Below are 22,077 nucleotides of genomic sequence, written 5' to 3'. Positions count from 1 at the left end.
GAAAAACATGAGACTCCCTTCTAAAAAAAGAGTTGATTAAAATTTTAGAGTAATTTATTTTTAAATACACATTTTGCTTGACAACTTGCAGAACAAATTGTCACAGGGCCAGGAATAATCTAAGGCATAATAAAAGAGCACAGAAGGCAAAAAGCAAAGGGTTTCAGAGTCTCTCCCTCATCTCACCAGGAAAGAGGAATGACCAAAAAAGACAAGAGGTTTTCTTGGTTGGAGTAAGTCTGAGAGCAACATTATCCCGGAAGGATGAGCTGATCAGGGCAACCTGCCACCACCCAGAGGGGTTGATGCTCCTTCTATTTGTCTTTCTCCCCATGGCCACCTCTCTGGCGTTCGCTGAGGTGCCACAGCGATCTGTCCCCGCGACCAGTCCCACTAACCTCGCAGAAAACCATCTGCCTTTGCTTTTGCTAGGTGGCAAACCGTGCCAGTGCCAGCACAAATGGGGTCAGGGGAAGCACGCTCCTCCTTATTATGCATCCCCTGGCTGCATAACAGGCCATTAGGCTGTAATTTCAACCCAGCACTCTCAACAGGAGTCAAAGTGATTTGCATCATCTGACCAACAGCCCAAGGTAGAATATTTATGCAACTGTAAAACAGAGGGACTTCTCAGTAGGCTCCTGATTGTGGAAAGCCCCAGATGACAGTGTTCAGCAGGCCAAAGGAAAACCACATTGCAATTTATAATCACCTAGGGCAAGATCTCCCTAAAAAAAGAGAGAAAACCTCTGAAGATGCAGCTATATTGTAAGAAACAAGTGTTCATCAAAACAGCAGTGGACCTACACCAGCTTTCTGGGTGGGATGTCCCCCTTGGCCAGGTAGTTGTGGTAGAACTTCTTTGTTGGAGAGCACGTTTCCTATCTAAATCATTCAACAGAGCACTGACACTGAACCACTGACACCAAGTGAAACAACACTTCCCGAATACAAGGAGTTCAGAAATACAATAGCACACCTGCAAAGGAAAATATCCTATCTGATGCAGAATAGCCAGCTACCCAAACATCCATGTTTCTCTGTTAAAGCTGGAATATATAAAGCTGTATAAAGAGCTATCAAAATTATGATGAGGTGCGAAGAAAAGTCTCTCAGACTTAAATGGTTAATGAAGTGTTGTCTCAAGTTTTCATTTCTTCATCAGAGAAATTTTAACTTGCAGCAGAATATGTTTATATTGAATTCCAAAAGCTGCCATTTAAAATAAATAAATTCTAAAAGCTATCCTAGACACTCAGCATACATATACACACACGTTACCAGTTAATTCATTTTGCAGAATTATGACTCCATTGAACAGCTCTTCAACTGTGAAGAAAGATCAAATCACATAATAGCTCCAGGAGTGACCCTTTTAACTAGTGATCTCATCACTCTCTACTCATACCCCAAATTTTTCATTCATATAAATGATATCTACAGGATTTCATGAAAGTGGAAGCATTACAGGCAAATGACATGTTGCAATAGTAGTGATATTAGAAATGAGGTCTATACAAAATCTCCTTACTTTATTGAAAAGATAAATAACAGCTGCAGGAGCTCCAGGAAAGGAGGAGGGCAAGGGAAGGGAAGAGGAAGAGTGGACAGTCATCTCCATAGTAACTACCACTATGAAACTCAGGGGAGAACTTGTCTGAAAGCTGAAAGAAGGATGTTACTACTGGAAATAGACTGTAATACAACGGTGGAAAAACAAACAAACAAATAAACAACTTGCAAGTAATCTGCGACATGGTCAATGATCCCTTAAGTTTTAATTTATTTAATCAGAGCCAAGGACAAATACCAAGAGAGAAAAGCAAAGAAGAAAAGCATCAAATCAAAACATAATGATGATATGGCCATTACCTCACAAATTATTTAACAATAAACACACTATTAAAGTAGTAAAAGTACAAATGTTCAGGTTAAGAAGGAAAAAAAAAATTGTTTCCTCAGGAAATCCTCTGCTACTGGATCCAACAATGGAAGAAAGTAAAGGAAAAGCACTATACCAGCATATGCTAGGCCATATATGTATAATGCCTGTGATTTTTCTATCAACAAGAGACCTAAGAAGATTCCAGAGAAGATATTTACAGTAAAAAAGATCTATGCTTCTCAAATTCAGCTCAGAGCTAGAAAATTCTTACACTCCCAAGCTTCAGTGCTGGTGATGAGGACTGCCCTGTTTCTGACCAGTGTTCACACCTCTCCCATTCATCTGGGAGTCTTGAGACCCACTCTCTACTTGTGATAAGACCTGCTTTGGTCTGACCCACAAGAACAGTAACACCTGCACTGCGGGAGTTTTGGTGAATCAGCAGTAGCCCATGCTCATGCTGCCATTTGCAAGGAACATGTCAAGAATATATTCCTACCACTCACACTTTGTCCAGGTCAGCCTCGGAAATAAATACAGAATAAGATTTCCTATAGTTTAGTGTATGCCAGACCAGCATACAGTATAAATATACTCTTCAAATACTTAAAAAAAAACCCAACCCCTCCCAAATATACTTAACTCAGTGTTAGGATATGCTTCCACTTTAAAATACTGGAAAGATGCTCCATTTGTTTTCATAATAACATTATCTTTGCAGAGCACATAGGACATTATTCAACCCAGGCTGGCTTTTAACTCAGCACACATACAAAACACTCTGGTCAGAATTATTGCATACAACATCATTTCTGCTAACAGCCCATGGTAAGTGTCCTCTATAAATGTCCATATGAAAGAAACTAGATGATTCCACATCACCAGTTTGCTTAAACATTAGTTAAAACGCAAACTAAGTCTTAGCAGCAACATCTTCAGTTATCTTGTCTGGAGACTGGAGAAGCTGAACAAAATGAAAAATTTCTTCTGGCAACTCATCCTTACATTCCAAATGTTAGACTGAATTAAAAGATTAGGAGCCCACTATTACTACAAAGTAGAAAATATCAAGAATCTTCAGACTGTACTTTTCTTCCCATATCCTTTGTTTCCTAATCCTTCAAAAGATCACTAAAAAGTGGTATTACTTCATAAAACTGTTACTAAATTTAATCTCAGCAAACTACTTACTGTCATATATTACAGCATTTTACATCTTTATTTCAGGAACAGGTTTCTGCTTTTCCATTCTTGGCCTTTTATTCTTGCTACAATTATTTTTATCTGTTGACATCTTTTTAAGCTGAAATTTTAATTTTATGCAAGAAACTGAATGTTTCATTTAGTTCTGAAATCTTACCCATACTTGATGGTGCTGAATGTTTTCTCATTAAGTAATCTCATCTCTTCCAGAAGAATAAGATCACTGCAAATGCTAGGATAGTTAATTTCTAGGTATTAAAATTTTAAAATAGAAACCCATTCTTTAAAATAACCTAAAAGAAAAAAATCATGGTATCACTGTGATTTTCAAAATATGATTATATGCCGCTTTTTTTTTTCTTCTTATCTTTGATTTTAAATTCATTTGGGGCGAATTATGAATGGAGGAGTAAGTGGAAAGACACTTATTTGTAATACATGTGAATGTTTGGGTTGTGGGGTTTTTTTCCACCATTCATGGTGAAGGATCATGGAAACTGATGCATGGACTGAGCAGACAAAGCTGCAGATCTCATGGGCCTCAATGCTTGTTTGGTGAGGATGCAACATTTTACCTCTCAGGGTAACACAACTCAAAGCAAAAAACATGCATATATCAGGTTATCCATGTTTCCACTATTTAGGATGAGGTAGCCTAGCTCTGGAACAGCAGCAACAGCCAGAAACAGCTAAGGGCACAGTGACAAGTTCATCTCTGCTGACATGACAAAACCTCCAGGAACATCTACCACATATAACATTCCTTATGAAGTAGTATGGCACTTTGGGAAGAAAAAAACACTCACTGGCTCTCCAGACAGAGTCCTTGATGGAAAATGTTTTTAATACCACCCTGCCTTTTTGAAATGCCACCTAAGCAGATTGTCCATAAATGCCTTAGTCTCTAGACAGGAGAGTAATAAAAGATAATTTTCAGATAGAAACAAAATCAAGAAGGTTCTAAGGAGGATCAAGTAGATAGAAGTCTCCTCTCCCCCAGATCTCAGCAGCAGCAGTCTGGGCACTGGGCTGAGCCATCAGTCAGTAGCTGAACTGTAGCCTCAAGGTATAGGCTGTTGGGAAATTAATTTCTGTTTTGTAATGTGATTTTCATTGTATATGTTCCAGGAATAGTACCTTTCAACTGGCATACTGTTATATATTTTTGAAAAGCTCATGTTATGAACTTTCGTGCTGTATAATTAAATTATAATATAAACTGCGTTTTTGACAAATTTTGGAGGTTTGAAATTCAGATGTCAAAACAGCAATTTTGACAGATCTACTTCTACGAGTTCAAACTCGGACTTAATGCAGCACAAGCTGCTCGAAACATCAATGAGGTATATGGCCAGGGAAGTGTTAACGAATGGACAGGGCGACTTTGGTTCCAAAAATTTTGACATGGCAATTTCAGCCTTGAAGAACAAGAAGGTCATGGACATCCTTCTGATATTGGCGACGATGAATTGAAGGCTCTGGTGGAAGCAGATACAAGCACAACGGTTCGAGAACTTGCAAAAGAACTCAGGTTAAGCATATCAACTGTTTCTGAGCATCTGAAGAAGATTGGAAAGTCGAACAAGCTTGACAAATGGGTGCCACACGAATTGAATGAGAATCACAGAAATTGCTGTTTTGAAGTGTCATCAGCACTTCTTTTTCACAACCAGAACGACCCGTTTCTCCACCGTATTGTGATGTGTGATGAGAAAAGGATGCTCTATGATAACTGGCGACGATTGGCTCAGCGGTTGGACCATGATGAAGCTCCGCAGCACTTCCCAAAGCCGAATCTGCACCAAAAGGTGGTCATGCTGATTGTCTGGTGGTCTGCTGCTGGTTTAATCCATCACAGCTTCCTGAATCCAGGTGAAACGGTCACGGCGGCGAAGTATGTCCAGTAAATCAATGAAATGTACCAGAAACTTTAACGGCTGCACCCAGCACTGGTCAACAGAAAGGGTGCAATCCTCCTCCACGATAACGCGCAGCCACACGTTCACTTTCGAAGCTGCAACGGTTGAACGAGCTGGGCTACGAAACTCTGCCTCATCCACCCTACTCACCAGGCCTCTCGCCCACCGCCTATCACTTCTTCAAGCATCTCGACAGCTTCCTGTGCAGGAGACGCTTCAGAAACCAAGGGGAGGCCAAAACTGCCTTCGATGACTTCATCGCCTCCAGAAGTCCAGAATTTTATGCAACCAAAATATGCTTGTTTCTCGTTGGCAAAAATGTGTTGATTCTAATGGGTTTTATTTCAATTAATAAATTTTATTCTGAGCTAAGATATGCCACTTCAAACATACAGATTGAAATCGGCAGTTAATTTCCAAACAGCCCGATAAGAGAAGGCAAAGCAACAGCATAGATGCACACAGAAAATGACAGAAGAAACCAGATGCAGCAAAGTTATGTTGACCCAAACGATAGGCTAGGGTCTTAAATAGACAGTGGCTTATGTGCATCAAAAAACCTCTGTCACACTGACACCCAAACTTGCTTGGGAAAAGTGTCTTTCAGTACAGAATCAATTAATTCCTACATCGATTCAAGACAGCCTCCTCTCCCTGGTATTTAAGCAGTCAACATCTGGCCTGTCATACACAGGGGTGAGACCTACAAATAAAGTGAATGACAGTAGGGATGGTTATCAAGCAGCTGAAAGAGTATTTACCATAGAGAGAACCACAGAAACAACTGTGCCTGTCCCATCTGGCTTTGGAAACTTCCTTGGTCCCTCAGGGGATAAGCCCAAGCTCAAGGTCATGAAGACCTCCTCCTGCAACTCTGACTTTTGAAGAGAAGATGGTAAGTGAGGACACGTGAGTTTGAACCAGACATTACTTACCGCTTCTTAGCTGTTATAAACTGTACCTTCATAATTATTAAATCACTACCCGGACAAGTTGTTTACATAGCTGTCTACCCACAAAGTTAAAGTGTTCCCAGATTCTTGTACCTTGTTATACCTTTGCCTGTCAGATAGAAGAATCCATGTCAACAACTTCTGTTTGTTCCTTATGAAAATACTGAAAGAACGTTAATCACCTGATTTTTTTCCTTTTCAGACTACATAGAATGATCTCCTTGACTTGCATTATAAAGCACGTAATCTGTCTTTTTACTATTCCTGTGCAAATCCACTCCGATGGACTACTGCTTTGTTTATAAGGCTTGTTATTTAAATATAAATGTGCTGCACTAAAAAAATATTCCACTCAGATTTTCCAGAGGGGGGTAAAAAAAAAAATTATTATATGTGAATCTTATTGCCACTTTGGTTTTATTAGGGATTAATATAGTTCTTCATAAGCAAACAACTAGTGCAGATTTGCATAGCCTACTGAAATTAGAATAAAAATAATAGAAGCACCTGGTTGGCAAGTAGGATTACATTATGTGGTAAGCAGGCAACAGCTGAATACAAATACTTATATAAGGTTTCAATTAGTGAAAAGACTATTCACTAAAAAGATCCTGGAAAAACACTTTGATGTTATAAGCAGTCTCCCACTTTCACACCTGAGTCATAATACACTGCTTTCTCCATCACCTACAAGACCAAGTAGAAATCCCTCACAAACTTACACATGTGGGAACAGGATTGACCTTGTTTTATTTCTTGACTGGAAGCTGCTGTCTAGTGCTAAAGAGACTGTTCATTATTAACTATAAAAACAATTCGAAAAAAAAAAAAAGGAAAAAAGAAACCAACCACAAGTCCCCTCAATCTTTTGACAGCTCTGCTGCAAGAAAGTCTTTTGCAGCTCAAGTTGAAAAGCATGTATCATTAAAAGAAACCACTTAAATTAGCAGCTTGCCTAATATGCAGAAGCTTGCCTAAACTCAACTGGCTTTTTTTTGTGCTGAGGGTGCAGTATGGCTCTGCCAGACTAGCAGCTGTGCAGCTGCCAGCCAAAGGAGATCAGCGTACTTGCCTCCCCCTCCTTGGCCACATACTCCCAACCTTTTCATTTGACAAACCTTGACACTCATCTTGCCCCACAGTAAGCCAGTTCAGGGAGTTAAACTGGCATCTAAAAAAAAATTAAAAAAAAAAAAAAAGACAAACAGGAAAATGGAGCAGGCAGCAGGGAGCCAGCATGAGGCGAGGGGCAGAAGCACATCCCTCAGATTGGCCTTGCTGTAACACACAAATCACACTTCTGATTGTCACATGCTTAAGACTGTTAGCAGAAAGCTGCTCTATTAAAGGCCTCAGAAGATTCCTAATAAGCAATTTCTGGCCAATCTAGCTGTGGCAGCTTAAAACACTACTACTCCCCAGTGGGTTGTCCCTTTCTCCTGCAGCCAGCAACCTTCCCTGTAGCAGAACTGGATAAAGTCTCTTCTCCCAGGAGCTGTGCACACCCTTAGTCCAGGCAGAGACATCCATCCACTTTGCTGCTCCTGCAAGGCGGGGAAATTTCTTCAACCCTATTTTTCTTCTAAACTAAACAAACCTTTGCCCCCCTTAATGGAGAAAATATTCTAACATCAAGTAAAAAAACCCCAAAGTTTAAAGCTTAACTACTATTAAAATCAGTCAACCTCTTCGCCAGTTCTCACACCCTTCTATTAACAGAACCTCACAGTAAAAGGTAAATGCATTTGTGCACTTGGCAATTCCCTGAGTGCATTTCTGGTAAGGGGGGCATGTAAATGAGTAGCCACCTGATTAGTAACAGGAAGCAAGCAGTAGCCTAATATCACCAAAGATTAACATACTGTCACATGAAGTCTGCTCTTCACATGGCTCTTCTTGGGTAAGGTGAGCAGCTGTTGCTAGAAAACACATAGCTGTCTCCACACACTCATTAATTGCCAGTGGTTGTAGTCTTAAGAGTTGTCCATAAGGTGTACGAGCATGCAGCACAGTGACCAAGCACCTTTGGCCAGTTACCTATCGACCTTCTCAACTGAGAATCATAGCTGGAAATTGGAGATTCATAACAAGAACGTGCAGCCACACTGAAGTACACTTTTTCAGCAATTACCTTTTTTATGGGTTCTGAAAACACACCATTTTTACTGTGGTGAAGACCATCCAACCTGATAGTCTATCAATCCTATACACTAATGCTTTTGTTCATCTCTCCCCAAAGCACTGAACAAACTAGCAACTACTCTCACTTACATGGCCATTAGACAGCAACCCATTACACAACAGATTCGGTGTAACATTTGAATGCTTAGCTTTTGCCAAATGTTAAAATAAAGCTGACACCTTTTCATTGGCTGAAAGTAGTCTTTAGTCATCAGGATTAACCCCCTGCTTCCCCACAGACCTGGTCATTAGTAATACACACAGCTCAGATCAAAGCAAGTATTTTCCATTTAAATGTAAACTCACACAAATCTAAGTATTTTGAAGTCCAGAGCTTGCCACCACTGCCTCTGACAATACTCCCTAAACCCCATTTATTCTGTAAACAGGGCTTACAATTTTTGGACTGATATGGAGACTATGCAGAGGCAAAGCTGTATATCTATTTTTTTTCCTCCTTACCACCACTAAGCTGTCACAGCGGAAACCTGCAGCAACAGAACAGGCAGGTTTTAGTATGCTTTTAGTACTATTCCATGATTTCTGTCGCAATCTCAAACGCTGCACTTGAAATGGAGATGGGACTTTTCCTGTTGGCTGCAAAACTGCCTGCATAGGTAGCTTTCTCCAGTCCCCAGAGAATAAATGTGTTAATTACTGACAAAGTACCCACAGACTAGTTGGAGCCATTTGAAGCCTGACAGCACCAGGCCACCAAATTCAAAAGCCTGGTCCATCAAACAAAGTATCTAAGCGAGTTTCTGAACAAAATCTGCAGCATTATATTAAATCAGCATACTTTCACCAGAACCACAGTCTCTCCATCACCATGCTCTCTTTATGGCATGTGTGGCTCTTCAATCAAGCTATGTTACTAGGAAAGGGGTTGAACCTGAAAAAAATTAGATGTGATAAACGTGAAGCAGTGCTTGGTTGGGGGTTCTGCTGTTGTGTTATGCAGCTTGGCATGTGGAATGCTTGGCAGTAATCTCTTCACTGGTCAGCAGGCAGGCTGGTAGGGATTTACCTCCCCCAGACACTTGTCAGCACCTACCTATCTACAGCTAAATCCTCTAACCTCACAGGGATTCACTGACTCACTGGGAGCATCCACTGCCTAATTGTGACCCTAGGAAAATCTACACCAGAGACGACTGGCGTAGTAAGACCACAAGGCAACGCTAACAGCTAGCAAATTCACCCTCCACTCAGCTTGCTATGAGAATTGGCACTTGCTATTTATCCAGGCTCTCGTGCAAATTGTCTCTGAAACAGGAAGAGTTTGGATCAACTATAAATGCAAATTAGAAACACACACATGCTGCACACATGCATGAATCTATCTCCATTTATATAATGTGACCCACTCTAGGAGGGGGGAATATGCTGCCAGATCAGTCCACTGAACAGACTGACCCTGGATCCAGAAGACTGCCAGACACAACAGCTAGGAAAAGGAGGGAAGAAGGAACTGGGAAGCGACTATTTGCCTTCAGAGTACCAGTCTGCCATTACACTGAAGAACTGGAAGGTCAAATCAGAGCCTTAAACTACTAAAACTGATGACACAACAGCCTCCCTTATTTACTATGCTTACTTGCTTAGCACTCTTTGTTTCCATCACTGGTGTGAAATACAGGTGACATTTCTCTAGAAGACGACACGTTCAAGTTTCCAAAAGAAACATTCCTGCCATATGCAAAAAAAAACCCAACAACCAACAAATCAAACAAATACCACCACCACCACCACCACCCCCCAAAAAAAAAACCACAAACCAAAAAAACACCAAAATCCCACAAGCCATAGAAAACTAAGTAGTAACTTACATATAATGCATGGTACAAACACTACAGGAAACCTGGTACTCAAAACTCACTGTATTATACAGAGTATGTTCCAAACACATATGCTTCACAAAGTGCACCAATCCCTAAAATAATTTCACTGCATATACCACCAGCTGTATACCACTGTCTTTTGAGAAGACAAATACTCATTTGGGTAAAATCTGCATGAACTACATGCTAAAGCTATAGTGTTTAAATGTGTATTTTAGTAAAAGAGTGCCATTAGTTGTACGCACAGCTGAACATACAGTTGAGAAGTCTGATTTTGAGGAAGCCCAGGGGGAAGACACAGAGGGCACGCTTTCTCAAAACCTGATGAGCTGAGGCAGTGAACCCACAAATCCCATTTCAGTCCCATTCCCCCTCCTCATCCTCCTGCATATCCTTTGTCCACCCAATAGTGCTGGCGCAACTCTTTGTGGGATCCCCAGATGACCTGGATTGAGGAAACATTACATGTTCAGCTAAACAAAACAAAAATCTTAAAAGGAAACAAGATGACATCAAAACACCTAACACACTGCAGTACAGAAAAGGTCTATCTGCAAAGAGGAAGCTGGGGGAGGAAAAAGGTAGATATAAGTCTGTGCTGGGTGTAAATGGAAACAAAACAGGAACGTTCTTATTGACATCAACTGCAGCAACAAACATTAACATTATCTCAACAGTCCATGAGGCATGAAGAAGAACTGAAATGATGCCTTGCCTTCCGAAAAAGCCAGAAAAATATTTTCCATCTCGGCTTATGTTTTAAGGTTTTTTTGTGTTGCTTTGTTTTTAACCTGAAAAGTACCAAAGGCACTGAGTTCCCTATTATTAGGCCTGACCATCCAGCTGTTTCTCAAGTGTCTGAATTCCCACAGCCAAAAACTAGCAAATATTCATCAAAAAAAAAATTTCACCTGCAATACTCAACTGCAGTTTCTTGGGACTGTAGCAATCCCACTCACTTCTGAAGCTGGACTGTGCAGGGCACCAGAAGCAGGGACAGCATAAGGGAGAAGCCCTCCTGCCCCTCACCAGCCCCAAGGGAGGAAGGGGATTGTCCCCTTGGCTGCACTGGTGGCACTGTGAACAAGAGATGAAAACTCATGCAGATTAAAATTAAAGAACCCTGGCAAAAAGCCTCAATCCATCTTCCTCTCACTATTATTTTAAAACCTAAGCAGCTCTTTGAACCTACTCATGGTGTGACCCTGCAAGCGGTTGTGTCAGCATGGCTGAAGAACAAGGGGACAAAGCAAGTGCAGAGGGCAGCAAAAATTCCTTAAGATAACGTTCAAGCAACAGTGGCAATGCTGTGAAATGATAACCACTGTTTCCCAGGATCACACATACAGTGGATGCCACTAAGCAGAAATCATTTTCAAGCTTCTGTTGTATCTCATAAAGCCAAAAATAAACACACAAATACTTTTCCCCTGACCTGCAGTAGGATGCAATGAGCCCTACAAAATTTCTATCAGTATTGAAAATAACACAAATTTTCTTCTGATCCACCAGAGAAGCTAAGTGGGCATATTATCTACACTTTGAGTTTGTTGCTTGGGGGGATAGAAAAAGTTGTGGGGACCAGGGGTGAGAGGCACAGGAAAAAGAACACACAGTGTCCAGAAAAGCAGCACTCTCCTCACTGTCAGGCTTCTCAGGGAAATCATAAGGTTGTGCAAAAAATAGGAATATTTCTTTTGTTTGAAAGAGAACTTTATTTTCCAGTTCATTTTGGCTTGGGACTAGGATGTGAAAAGTGTGGAGGAAAAAGGTTGAGAAAGCATTTTCCATTTCTATCTTTTAAATGACATTTTTCAGACAGGCTGTTTTGGTTCTTACTTCATACAGGGGACAACTCCCAGCCTCCTGCATTCTCAGCATATTTTCTGTAATAGATTGGCTTGAGTCCTACAATTTTAACCCACATTGTGCACATTCAGGATAAGAACTCATAAGAGTTCAACAAGGACCTCGTAACTGACTTCCAGGAAAGAGGGAACAGCTTGCTACAGCAGTATCTCAAAGTAGTCCTTTGCAACTGATACCTACTACACTGCCTCACTATACAGTTTCTCTTCTCAGAAGCATCTGGTTTATACTTTTTTTTTTTTTTTTAATAACTTCACATGGTTTCATTCACAGAAAATTAACAGGAACACTAATTACTTCAGTGATGCTTTCCTTGAAATTACACACATGTACATATTGACACATCCCTGAGAGGCCAAAGCTAGAGCAGAAGGAGGGAGGGCAGGAGGGGAGAGCATATTAAGGCATTTAATTTAGCAAATCACCTACTGTAAAAGAAAAACTGCTTTTCCATGTTTTCCAGAACAACAAGAACCACCATCTAAACTGATGGATGAAGCAAAATTTACTCTATCCTCACTGTTACTAGAAAGACTCCACATTGGAAAGTCTGCTTATGGTAGGGAAGTATGTGCAACCATACCCTACTGATAACATAATCACAACCTTATAGCACAAAAGAGACAAAGCAGAAAGGCTATACTTTAATCATAATGCACTACTGACCTTTTCCTCGAGGGCCCTTCTTCAAAATCTGAAGAACTAACATCGTTGCTCGTTGAGGACACTTGCGATGCATCATCTTTCTCATTCTCCAGCTGTTCTGATCCCGGTCCTAATCCCTTAGATTGGCCATTAGCGAGAAGTCCTGCAAACGTGACAAAGTAGTACACAATATTCAAAACCTGCATTACCAGTGCCAAACGGATTTTATAAAAATTCACACATGACACTAACAATAGAGTGCTGCCACCCAAAGCAACTGTCTTGCAAAGGGATATACTGATAACATTGATTTTGCACAGAAGTACTCCAGTGAAAACCTGCCTATTTGTGTGTTTCTGATTTGGTTAACTGTAAAGCCCCAATCCCAAATAACCACACTATGGGTGTTTGCAATAGTATTTATAATCTTGCCACATCCCTCATTTCAAAAGGAACTCATCCCTGTTTTCCGAAACTCCTACTAACTGGCAGGAGAGACTTTTGTATTTATCTGCAGATCAGTTAAGCTGCCATTTGGTCCAATTTGTTGTCATCCTGCTCTTCATTCTGCTGCTTCCAACTACTACAATTACGATTGTTTAAAAAAAAATCCTAAATCTCAAAGGGATGAACAGCAAAACTCTCTTTCTCAACTCTTGTTCTTCTGACCAAGTGTCAACGCATCTACAGAAACTCCAGACTGACAGCAAAGGTACACAGGGCAGGGGAAGTGTCTGCCACAGCTGCCTTCCCTTGTATGCCTTTTCTCTCCTGGAAGAAAACTACAGCAAGCAGAGTCACATAGCTGGAAGACATCATTAGGCCCTATACAAGCATAGCATTTAATAAATTTTGCATATTCTACACAAACAATTAACTACAATATAATATTACTCTTACAAACAACAGCAGACAGTCAAACCGCTCACACTTAAGAAAGAATTAAAATAGTATCATATTCTTTGGTATGCTCTGGGATGAGAGGGAGGAAAATCACTAACAATTTTATTAGCTCAGTATTTACTCAGTGTTTTAAGAGCATATTACCAGAGGAGCTGCAATTTTATCCAGGTGAACGCTTTCCCATCTTTCCACCAAAATGCTTTTGCAAATGGCATAACAAAGCTTTGTTTCATAGCTTTACCTCCTCAGAGAAACGCTGGTAGGACTTTCTTTCCTCCCTCAGATATTTCAGTCCCCCTTTCTATAACTGCATATTAGAAAAGAAAACAGGGAGGGCGCCAACCCCTTCCAAGATAAGCCTGGCAGCAAGGCTGGTAAGAGTACTAAACCAAAAATGCTTACTAATAACAGCACTTCAAAACTTTCCACCAGTGCTACCTCAGCACTACACCATTTCAGACCTCTGTTTTCAGGAAAACTGCAGTTTGGCACCATCAGTGCACTTACTCATCGCGTAACGGAGCACTGAACCAGGCTCAGCTTCAAAGAGACACCGAAGCATAACCAGAGCAAGAGGAAGGCACCCCCTCTGGCAAGCCGCCTGCTCTCAGTACTGGCACCTCGGCCACAGCCATGGCCAAAGGCTCCTTCCCCGCAAGGCCAGATATTCACGGTTCACCTGGGCACCATGACTGTGTGCAATACATTGTCTGCTAGCAGGCTCCAAACCTTTCAGCCCTTCTGATTTCAATCTAATCACTCCGACTGCCCATTTTTAAACTGCCTAATCCAAAGCTGCATCATAGCACTACATCACATTGCTCTCTTCTTTTTCCTAAGGTTGCTCTTATTCATTCTGAACTACACTGAATTTGTCTTTGCTTGGAGTCAGAAGTGGCTAACATGGTGACTACATGCTGCAGTTTTTGTATGCTATCTTGATAATACTACCTACGAAGCCTGGACTTTTTTTGTGGGGAAAATGCAGTGAACTGGTAGCTCAATTTTCTTCTTCCTAATATGGAGCACACAAAGCAAAAGCTTAAACTAAGCACCAATTTTTGTATTAAAATGTCTCTTCTAGTAAGCCTAAGACTGGTAGGGAGAAGTTAAATGATCCAATTTACATTTTCACTCCCCTTTGTTAAATTCCTTTCAATACTTTCTTTCCATAAAAGAGATCTCAAACTGTGACCCAACAAATAATACAAATTTCAGTATCAGCACATGATACTACAACAGGGTTTGTAATGTAACACAATGATACGACACTGGGTGACAGCATCCCTTCAAAGCATTCTCAAGGAAATGAAGGCAACCTTTTAAAAGACATTTAATACATTATATTTCTATGCTGAATTCACACTCACTAGAAGCCCTAGTGCCCACATTTAATCTTTAAAAATTTTTAACTTTTGCTTTGCATTTTTCCATTAAACCACTGCTGATAAAATTTACAATTTCTGAACTCCACAGAAGTCTAAATCAAGCATATAATTTGAGGCCTTATACTCAGTAACTTAACTCTTATGGCAGAATTTGATTAGGGTTTCCAAAAGCAATATTTGTTCTGGAGACTTGCCATATGTAAAACTCAGCAACCTGAAGTATATGAGTCAAGAAAATCACCTTTCGGGCTGTCAACTTGCATGCACTTGGAAGGCAATTTTTATTCATCCTTTCACCCTGCCAAACCATCAGTGCACTTGGGAGACAAGCATGATTTGTGTCCTTTAAGGAAAAACATCGGTTTCTCTACTATCATTCATCATAACCAGCACCATCTCAAAATGCAATAATATTGCTGGTAACTAAAGTTAGCTATCGTCAGCTGAAACCAATTAAAACAAATGCCCTAAAACAGAGGCATAACACTACAAATGAGAGATACTGATAAATAATGTGAATGGGTGTCGTGTTCTACAGGTTTTCACAGCCAGCATAATTGCAAAATCCACTCTGAAGTGATGAAAGGCACAGACAGCCACAGTCCACAGCCTCCTTCCAAGCACTGGAGAGAAAGCACATGCTGAAGCAGGCTGTTATAAAGTTTATTGCCACTCAATCATTTTTATATCAAATGCATTCAGTTTGCCCCTAGATACCTCTTCCTTCAAACGCCATTCCTGATATCTCAAACTGCGATAAAACATATTCATTTCTGCTGCGCATCAGTCAGAAGCTATAAAGGGTCTGGAGATCCCAGGACAGGGTGGGGACACCACAGTTGTGCCAAGTGACAGTCCGGCACCCACATTACCATTAATGAGTTGCCACCAGTGCAGCTGACAGGACATACAGTTCTGCTGGTGCACTCCAAGAACAGAGTCTGGCGCACATCAATCTACATGGGTTTGATACCCTGAAGTCAACCAAGCTACAAGAAGCAGCAGGCATTCGTGTTTCTTAAAAGCTAAGCACTGCAATTCTGTATGTATATAAAGAGGGGAAAGCAACCGAGCAAGAAAATACTCTTTTGCATAGTCTAGAGAGCTGAACCACTCTAATATTGGCTACTTTGGAGCACCCAGAAATGGTCATGGAACAAGGACGGAACCACTTCAACCTCTAAATCACGATGCCAGTGAGCCCTGGCTCATAGCAAAGCCCATGACTAGTCACATTCTCAGTTGCCGGAGAGCTGGCAGCAGCTGCCTGTCCCTTGCCCACTAAGCTCTTCTCAGCTCCAGTTCTCACTGCTTTTTCCCTGGACAGCTGGGCTTGTGACCAACCACAAGGCCTGAATAATTAGGCAGAATAAATCAGGGATGGAAAAAAATAGACTTTATTCCTGTAATATAAAGTGTTTGTTTTAAAAGTCAAATTAGATTTTCAATATTTTTAAAAAAACTAAACCTCATTAAAATTAAATTTGAAAGTACAGCAACTTGGATTATAAATCAGTGTAACATTTCATATATTAAAATGATTTATGTGAAATAATTTATATATGGAATGAAGCAGTGCATATTGGCTGTCAAAGTTGAAAAGGAACTGAAACACTTGAACAGCTCAAAGTCACTGAATAAACACTACTTTACCTAAGTCAGTAATAATGAATTATTTAATTAAGTCAGAAACACAGGAACTTACAGATCAAATGACATCTGTGGTCCCTTAAATACACTGTCCTGGCTCTAACTGATCAAGACTAGATACTTTAAGAGAAAGGCCAGTTACTAATCCCTAGTAATTAAAAAGGGTAGCTTAAAACTGAACCATGGATATCTTAACATCCTTTCTAAAATGTATCTTAGCCATATAAATGTCAACTTCACAGTATTTCTGAATTCTTTTTTCAACTTCCACATATGCTGCAATAGCAAACTGCAATGTTAGTTATGTGCTGCTTGAAAAGACCAAAAAAAAAAAAAATATCCACTCATCAGCTTCTAAGTGCACTGAAAAAAAGCAGCAAATGTGAATATTATGTCCACTCTGTTACAAGCTGGGGAAAGCAGAAGAGCCCTTTCTGCCTTCTGCGCCCCAACCATTATTAAAGAGACTTCTATTACCTCCTTTTTATTTGCCTTCCACACTCTGAATGTTTTCAAATCTGTCTGTGGCTACAAGTTAGTTTGTTTTTTCACATGCAGGAAGGGCTCTGCAATGAGCTCAATTATACCCTCAAGGGTGATTTAGACAGAATCCAGTTACCATGGCTTTAGCTCCCTCTTGTTCCCACTGCATCTCACTATCCCCTTTGCTTCTTGACTGTAGTTGTTAACTGAGCAGTGGTCTTGCTGAGCCTTTCCCAGCAATGGAGATGTCCCTTTCACCAAAACCAGTGTGTTTACTTCAGAGTCCTTGCACTGACTCAAGCTGATCACTTCTCAGAACAGCCTTGCAAGTAAGACTCATTATTCCAGTGCAGGCAGGGCTTAATTTATATTGGCACAGATTCATCAACCTTACCATTTTTGGTGATACACACACACTCACTTCTGGCAGCAATCTAGAACTCTATTCTCAAGCCACAACCTAACCCATCTCTGGTTGTCTGGAGAGATGGCCGACAGGCATGTGCAGGGCAAGTCTTGGGAGTACCTGCACATGTGAAGCAAAATCCCAGTACCTGGGAACACACCATACAATAAAACACCATGTAAGTATAAATACATATTATGAAAACAGAGGAGAAAGAAAGAAGCAGAAAGCAGCAATATAAGGGAGGACAGGAAAAAATGCAGGGGACGGCTTGGGGCTAGTTTGTTGGTTTTAAGAATAGAGGAGATTACAGTAACTGGTATGTTCTTCATTATTAAAGTTACTGAATAATCAGGAAACCAAAGGGGAGCATCAGAACAAATTTTGGTATCACGTGCTTAGTTGAACACAGTGGTTGGGTGAAGGGATTTTCACAATGTTTCCAAAACACTGTTTCTACATCACTTACTCCAGTGCCAACAAGGCATCTGAGCATGAACATTTCCATGTTCTTACAACACAATAAAACCACCTATTTTGGTTTTCCGTTTCCCAGTCCTAAAGCAGCTTAGGAAAAGAAAGACATTCAGTTGTATTTCCAGTCAGCTCTCACAGTCAAAAGCAACAAACAAAGACATCATGTTAGAAAAATCAGCAGTCAACACCACACAAACACAAGCCAAAGATATCAAAAGCATTCACTGGCCTAAATAAGGGGGATTTCAACATGACCGTATTCACAGCTTTCTATGTGGAATGAACACCCAACATCAGTGGGTCCACACAGTGCGGGGCTGGGGAGCAGTCTCAGCTATACGTGAAATACATGCTCCCAGGTGCTTCTTGACCACACAGGGACACCCACTTCCCACTGCCAAGAGATATTTGCCTCCCTGCCTCCGGCAACTCCCCTCTTTGCATTCCTCCCTGATCCCTGCAAGCTGAATTGCTTGGGGCTGGTACAAAGGCCCAGTTTCCAGGACAATTGGCAAAACAAACAAACACAAGTTACAAGAAGTTAAAAAGTGGATTTACTTGAAGCAGCATTCTCACCGTGCTGGGTCGACAGTGTTATTTGTGAGAGCATGAAATAGCACGGATTGTAGTTAGGTAGGCACGGAGCTGATGTGTTGTTCACTTAAGGAATAACATGCCTGTCCAAGTTTCAGCTGTGCAGTTTTGGTAGTTGTGCAGAAAAGCTTTGTTCAAAAAAAAAAAAAAAAAAAAATTGCACCATCCCATTCGGGATTGCTGCCACAAATGTTAGAAAGCAAGAGGTTTAATTGCAATGTTAGAAAGCTGGGGAGTTAACCATCCCATGCCATAGTCTGAAAGGTCTGTGCCACCTGAACATGGACAAACTTGACAGCTCACCTACACCTCTTGTTTTCCTTCAACCTAAGAACTACAGGACTTAACAGTTTATGTTATAAAGTTATACACAAGTTACCTGCAAAGTATTGTTAACAAATAGTTCTCACCCATTTTCCAGAAGTAATAAACAGCTGCAAAACAATACAAATTCACAACCCATTGTCTGTAACCCTAAATTTTTCTTCTACCCAAAATGCCATTACGTACTAGACTACGTGCTGAAACACTACCAAAATCCTGGTAGGCACATTAAATAAAACCATTAATCATGTTATGCCAAGTTAAAACATACCTGTATCTCTAAAACATCTGCAGTCTGCATTAATCAGCATACTGTACAGAGTTACTGTATTTAGCTGTTGTACAGCTATGCACAAAAGATAATTTAGTTTTATAGCACAAATGCCATCTGTCACATTGTCACAGCATGACAAGGTATCACATTACATATTAAACAGACAACACGCCTCAAAAATAAGGCCTATTTTCATGCCACGGTTGTCTTAGAGACTAAAGAACTGGGTTTTCATGATAGTAACATTAATTTAAAAACAAAACAAACTAAAACATTTTTCTCTAGGATAAGAGATACCAATTCCCTGTCCCTTTTTTAAAGGATAGCTGTCACAAAGAAAATGCTATTCTGATCTCATTTGGTAATGCAAAACCACAACAGTTTTCTGTCTCTAAACTACAGCATGAAAAGTTGTTTATACCACACGATGCTCTGTGTTGCCACCATGATGGTAATTAATGGTACGTGGGCTTTTCAGATGACAAGCCACTGGACATTAGGTTGATTGTGGTACATAACAGAGCATATGCATAAAGCAGTACTGTTATGCCAAAACCTGTTAGCAAATAGCTTGTACAGTCCCCATAAATGACTAGAAGAGTGCTGTTATATGTAGATATAGATCATTACTATGGAAGCCAAGCATGAATGACATTACAGCACAAGATGTGTTTGTCAGCCTGTCAAAAGACAAGATCACCAAAGAGAACTGATTAAATAATACAGGTTGAAAGAAGCTCCTTACTTCCATTACATCTCCATCCAAAATTGCTATTAAACAATGACATTTATGAGATTTTTGTTTCCTGCATATGAGCCCATTATCAAGTACCTGTTAGCAGCATTAATTGAAATTATATTGCTCTGGTGTTTCAACACAACACTTTTAAGGGTGTATTGTTCTGTTATCATTTGGAGAAGTTCAGATGGGAGGGTAGTAGAAACAAGAATGTAACAGTCAAAAATTAACCTAATTTAATTCTGCCAGGAAACCACCCGAGGCCATAGGACATACTTCAAGCCTCAGTTTTATTTATGAAAGATGCATCTGGAAGAAATTTTTTAAAAACTCAAAACCAACCCAAGCCTGAACTGTTGCCTGCAACATATCATACACAGAGAAAAACCTCACCTGAAGTCTGTACTTCTGTTGTTTTAGATTTAAAAAAAAATCTACTCAAAGGGACACACCTCTCTGATTAAAGACATTTCTCTGCTTTTACAGACACAATGAAAACTCCAAACCCCTGATTCCCCCAGGGAATCACGCGACCCCTTCTGGCACCTTATTCTTCATAAGGCAGAACAGAGGCCGTCAACCTGGGCTCCATGGTGGTGTGGCCTGGATGGGGGAGGGAACAGGATTAACAAACAGGCTGAGCAGCGGGGTAGGTCTTCATACACAGGTGAAAAAGATAGCAGTAGTAATGCTGATTCCAAAAAAGCTGGGTAAACAAACAGATCTCTCCTGAATCCCCTTCCTACAAATACAGAGACTCTGACTAAATCAGAGCTGAAAGCCACAAACAGCTACCTTAAAAATAAAAAAAAATGGGAAAATTGAAAAGGGGAAAAAAAGGAAACCCAAGGAATGGTTGCCCCAAGACCCAACAGTTAGAGCTGTCCTGAATGAAGCAGAACAGAGAGGAGGAATGAATGATGATGGCCACCACCATACCAGCTGCTCCCTATCTGTTTTATCAGTACTATTGTACTATCGAGCCTACCAATTGCCCCTGGAGCTGTATGATAAGGGGAGAGCAGCAGCTTTTCTAATAAGTAGGTATCAGGCCATGTAAAGGTCATTAAGTTTTGACAAACAGAAACATGGTTAATTTTATAGTACTGTTAGCACTGGGGAAACGAGCACCACATACTCTTTCCATGTGTTGCCAAGGAATCACAGTATTTGATATATGCAGATTGCATCCGCCTCTGCCCCCAGCTCTCCTCGACTGCAGTCAGAAAGCTCTGGAGGAACAAGAGGACTCCAAATGCAAGCTACAGGCCTTTGGTGTTCAGAGAGACATAGGTAGAGAAGGCATGAAGCCCTCTGCAGAAGCAAGGGAACACCATCACCAGGAAGAGATCTCGGTTAGGACATTGGGACCTAGACTCTGTCCAGAGGCAGCCACCGCCCAGCGGGTGCCTCTAGAGAGGTCACCTCCCCTCCACGCACCTCAGCTCACCCACCTGTAAAATAAAGGTAGTGAGATCAGCCTCCACAGTGAAGCACAGGGAAGGGTACAGACAGTAAGCACGACATGAGACTGGGGTTATTACTAAAATCCCTCAGTGGTGTGTGCCTCTTGTTGATTTTGGCGTTGGACAGAGTAGTTTTATTTCTCCCTGAGGAGAACAAGTGCCCTTTGATTTGCAGCTATGCCAGGGACATCTGTCCTACAGGACATCTTTTCTCATTTGGTAATAACATATGCAATCTGGAAACAAGAGTTAAAACATGCATTTCATTTGAAATTACAGGCACAAGCAGGTCCACAAGTGTAATTTAATCTCTAGCTCAAGAATATCAGTGATAGAAAGATCAGCATAACCACTGAGAGAGAAAAGAGTTCAAATTCTCAAGTATTAGCAAAATTATCAGTGACATATGAATAAATTTTTCGTTGGTTTTTATGCCAACACCATCATGTCTTGGTTATCCTGCCTTTTCTGGGGAATTTAACAGCTGAATGGAGAACCAGTGGGGTAACATCCCATGAGAGGGGAGAGTAAAGATATGCCTGTGAAAGAAAGCATTTCATTTTAAAAATGTTCTGTTCCTTCCACTTTCATTTGGTTTGTATCTATTTGACAGTTACTTGGAGAAAAGTTACTGACTCAGTTTCCAAAGCATTTTTGCTTGTTCTTCTCAAATATCCCCTCATGTGAGGGAGAGAGCATGGATTATTCGGGTAAATAAGAATTAAAGTCAGCATTTAAGGTCTTTGTCACATATACGTGAGCACCAAAGGAGGGCAAGTCTTCCTCCTTCAGAAGCACTTTTACAGATCCATCTTAACTGTAATGCACCACTAGCAGTTCCATTTTTTCACTCAGTTATTTCTCCCCCCCCCCCCGG

General features: G+C 40.6%; 1 protein-coding gene and 1 pseudogene across 2 annotated transcripts in view; one reads left to right on the top strand and one right to left on the bottom strand.

Moving 5' to 3' along the window:
- Window positions 1–22,077, bottom strand: part of JARID2 (jumonji and AT-rich interaction domain containing 2) — a 123,988-nt gene that overhangs the window by 84,701 nt on the left and 17,210 nt on the right. For both annotated transcript variants that reach the window (XM_026842421.1, XM_026842423.1), the window contains exon 2: window positions 12,518–12,659. The gene's annotated coding sequence lies outside the window, so the exon portion shown is untranslated. The remainder of the gene's footprint in view (window positions 1–12,517; window positions 12,660–22,077) is intronic.
- LOC113476621 lies at window positions 4,345–5,359 on the top strand (annotated as a pseudogene).

Source organism: Athene cunicularia (genome assembly GCF_003259725.1).
Source record: "Athene cunicularia isolate RWA chromosome 2 unlocalized genomic scaffold, athCun1 chr2_part1, whole genome shotgun sequence".
Classification (NCBI taxonomy): domain Eukaryota; kingdom Metazoa; phylum Chordata; class Aves; order Strigiformes; family Strigidae; genus Athene; species Athene cunicularia.
The sequence above is the reverse complement of the archived record's forward strand: the minus strand, read 5'-3'. Positions and strand labels throughout refer to the sequence as shown.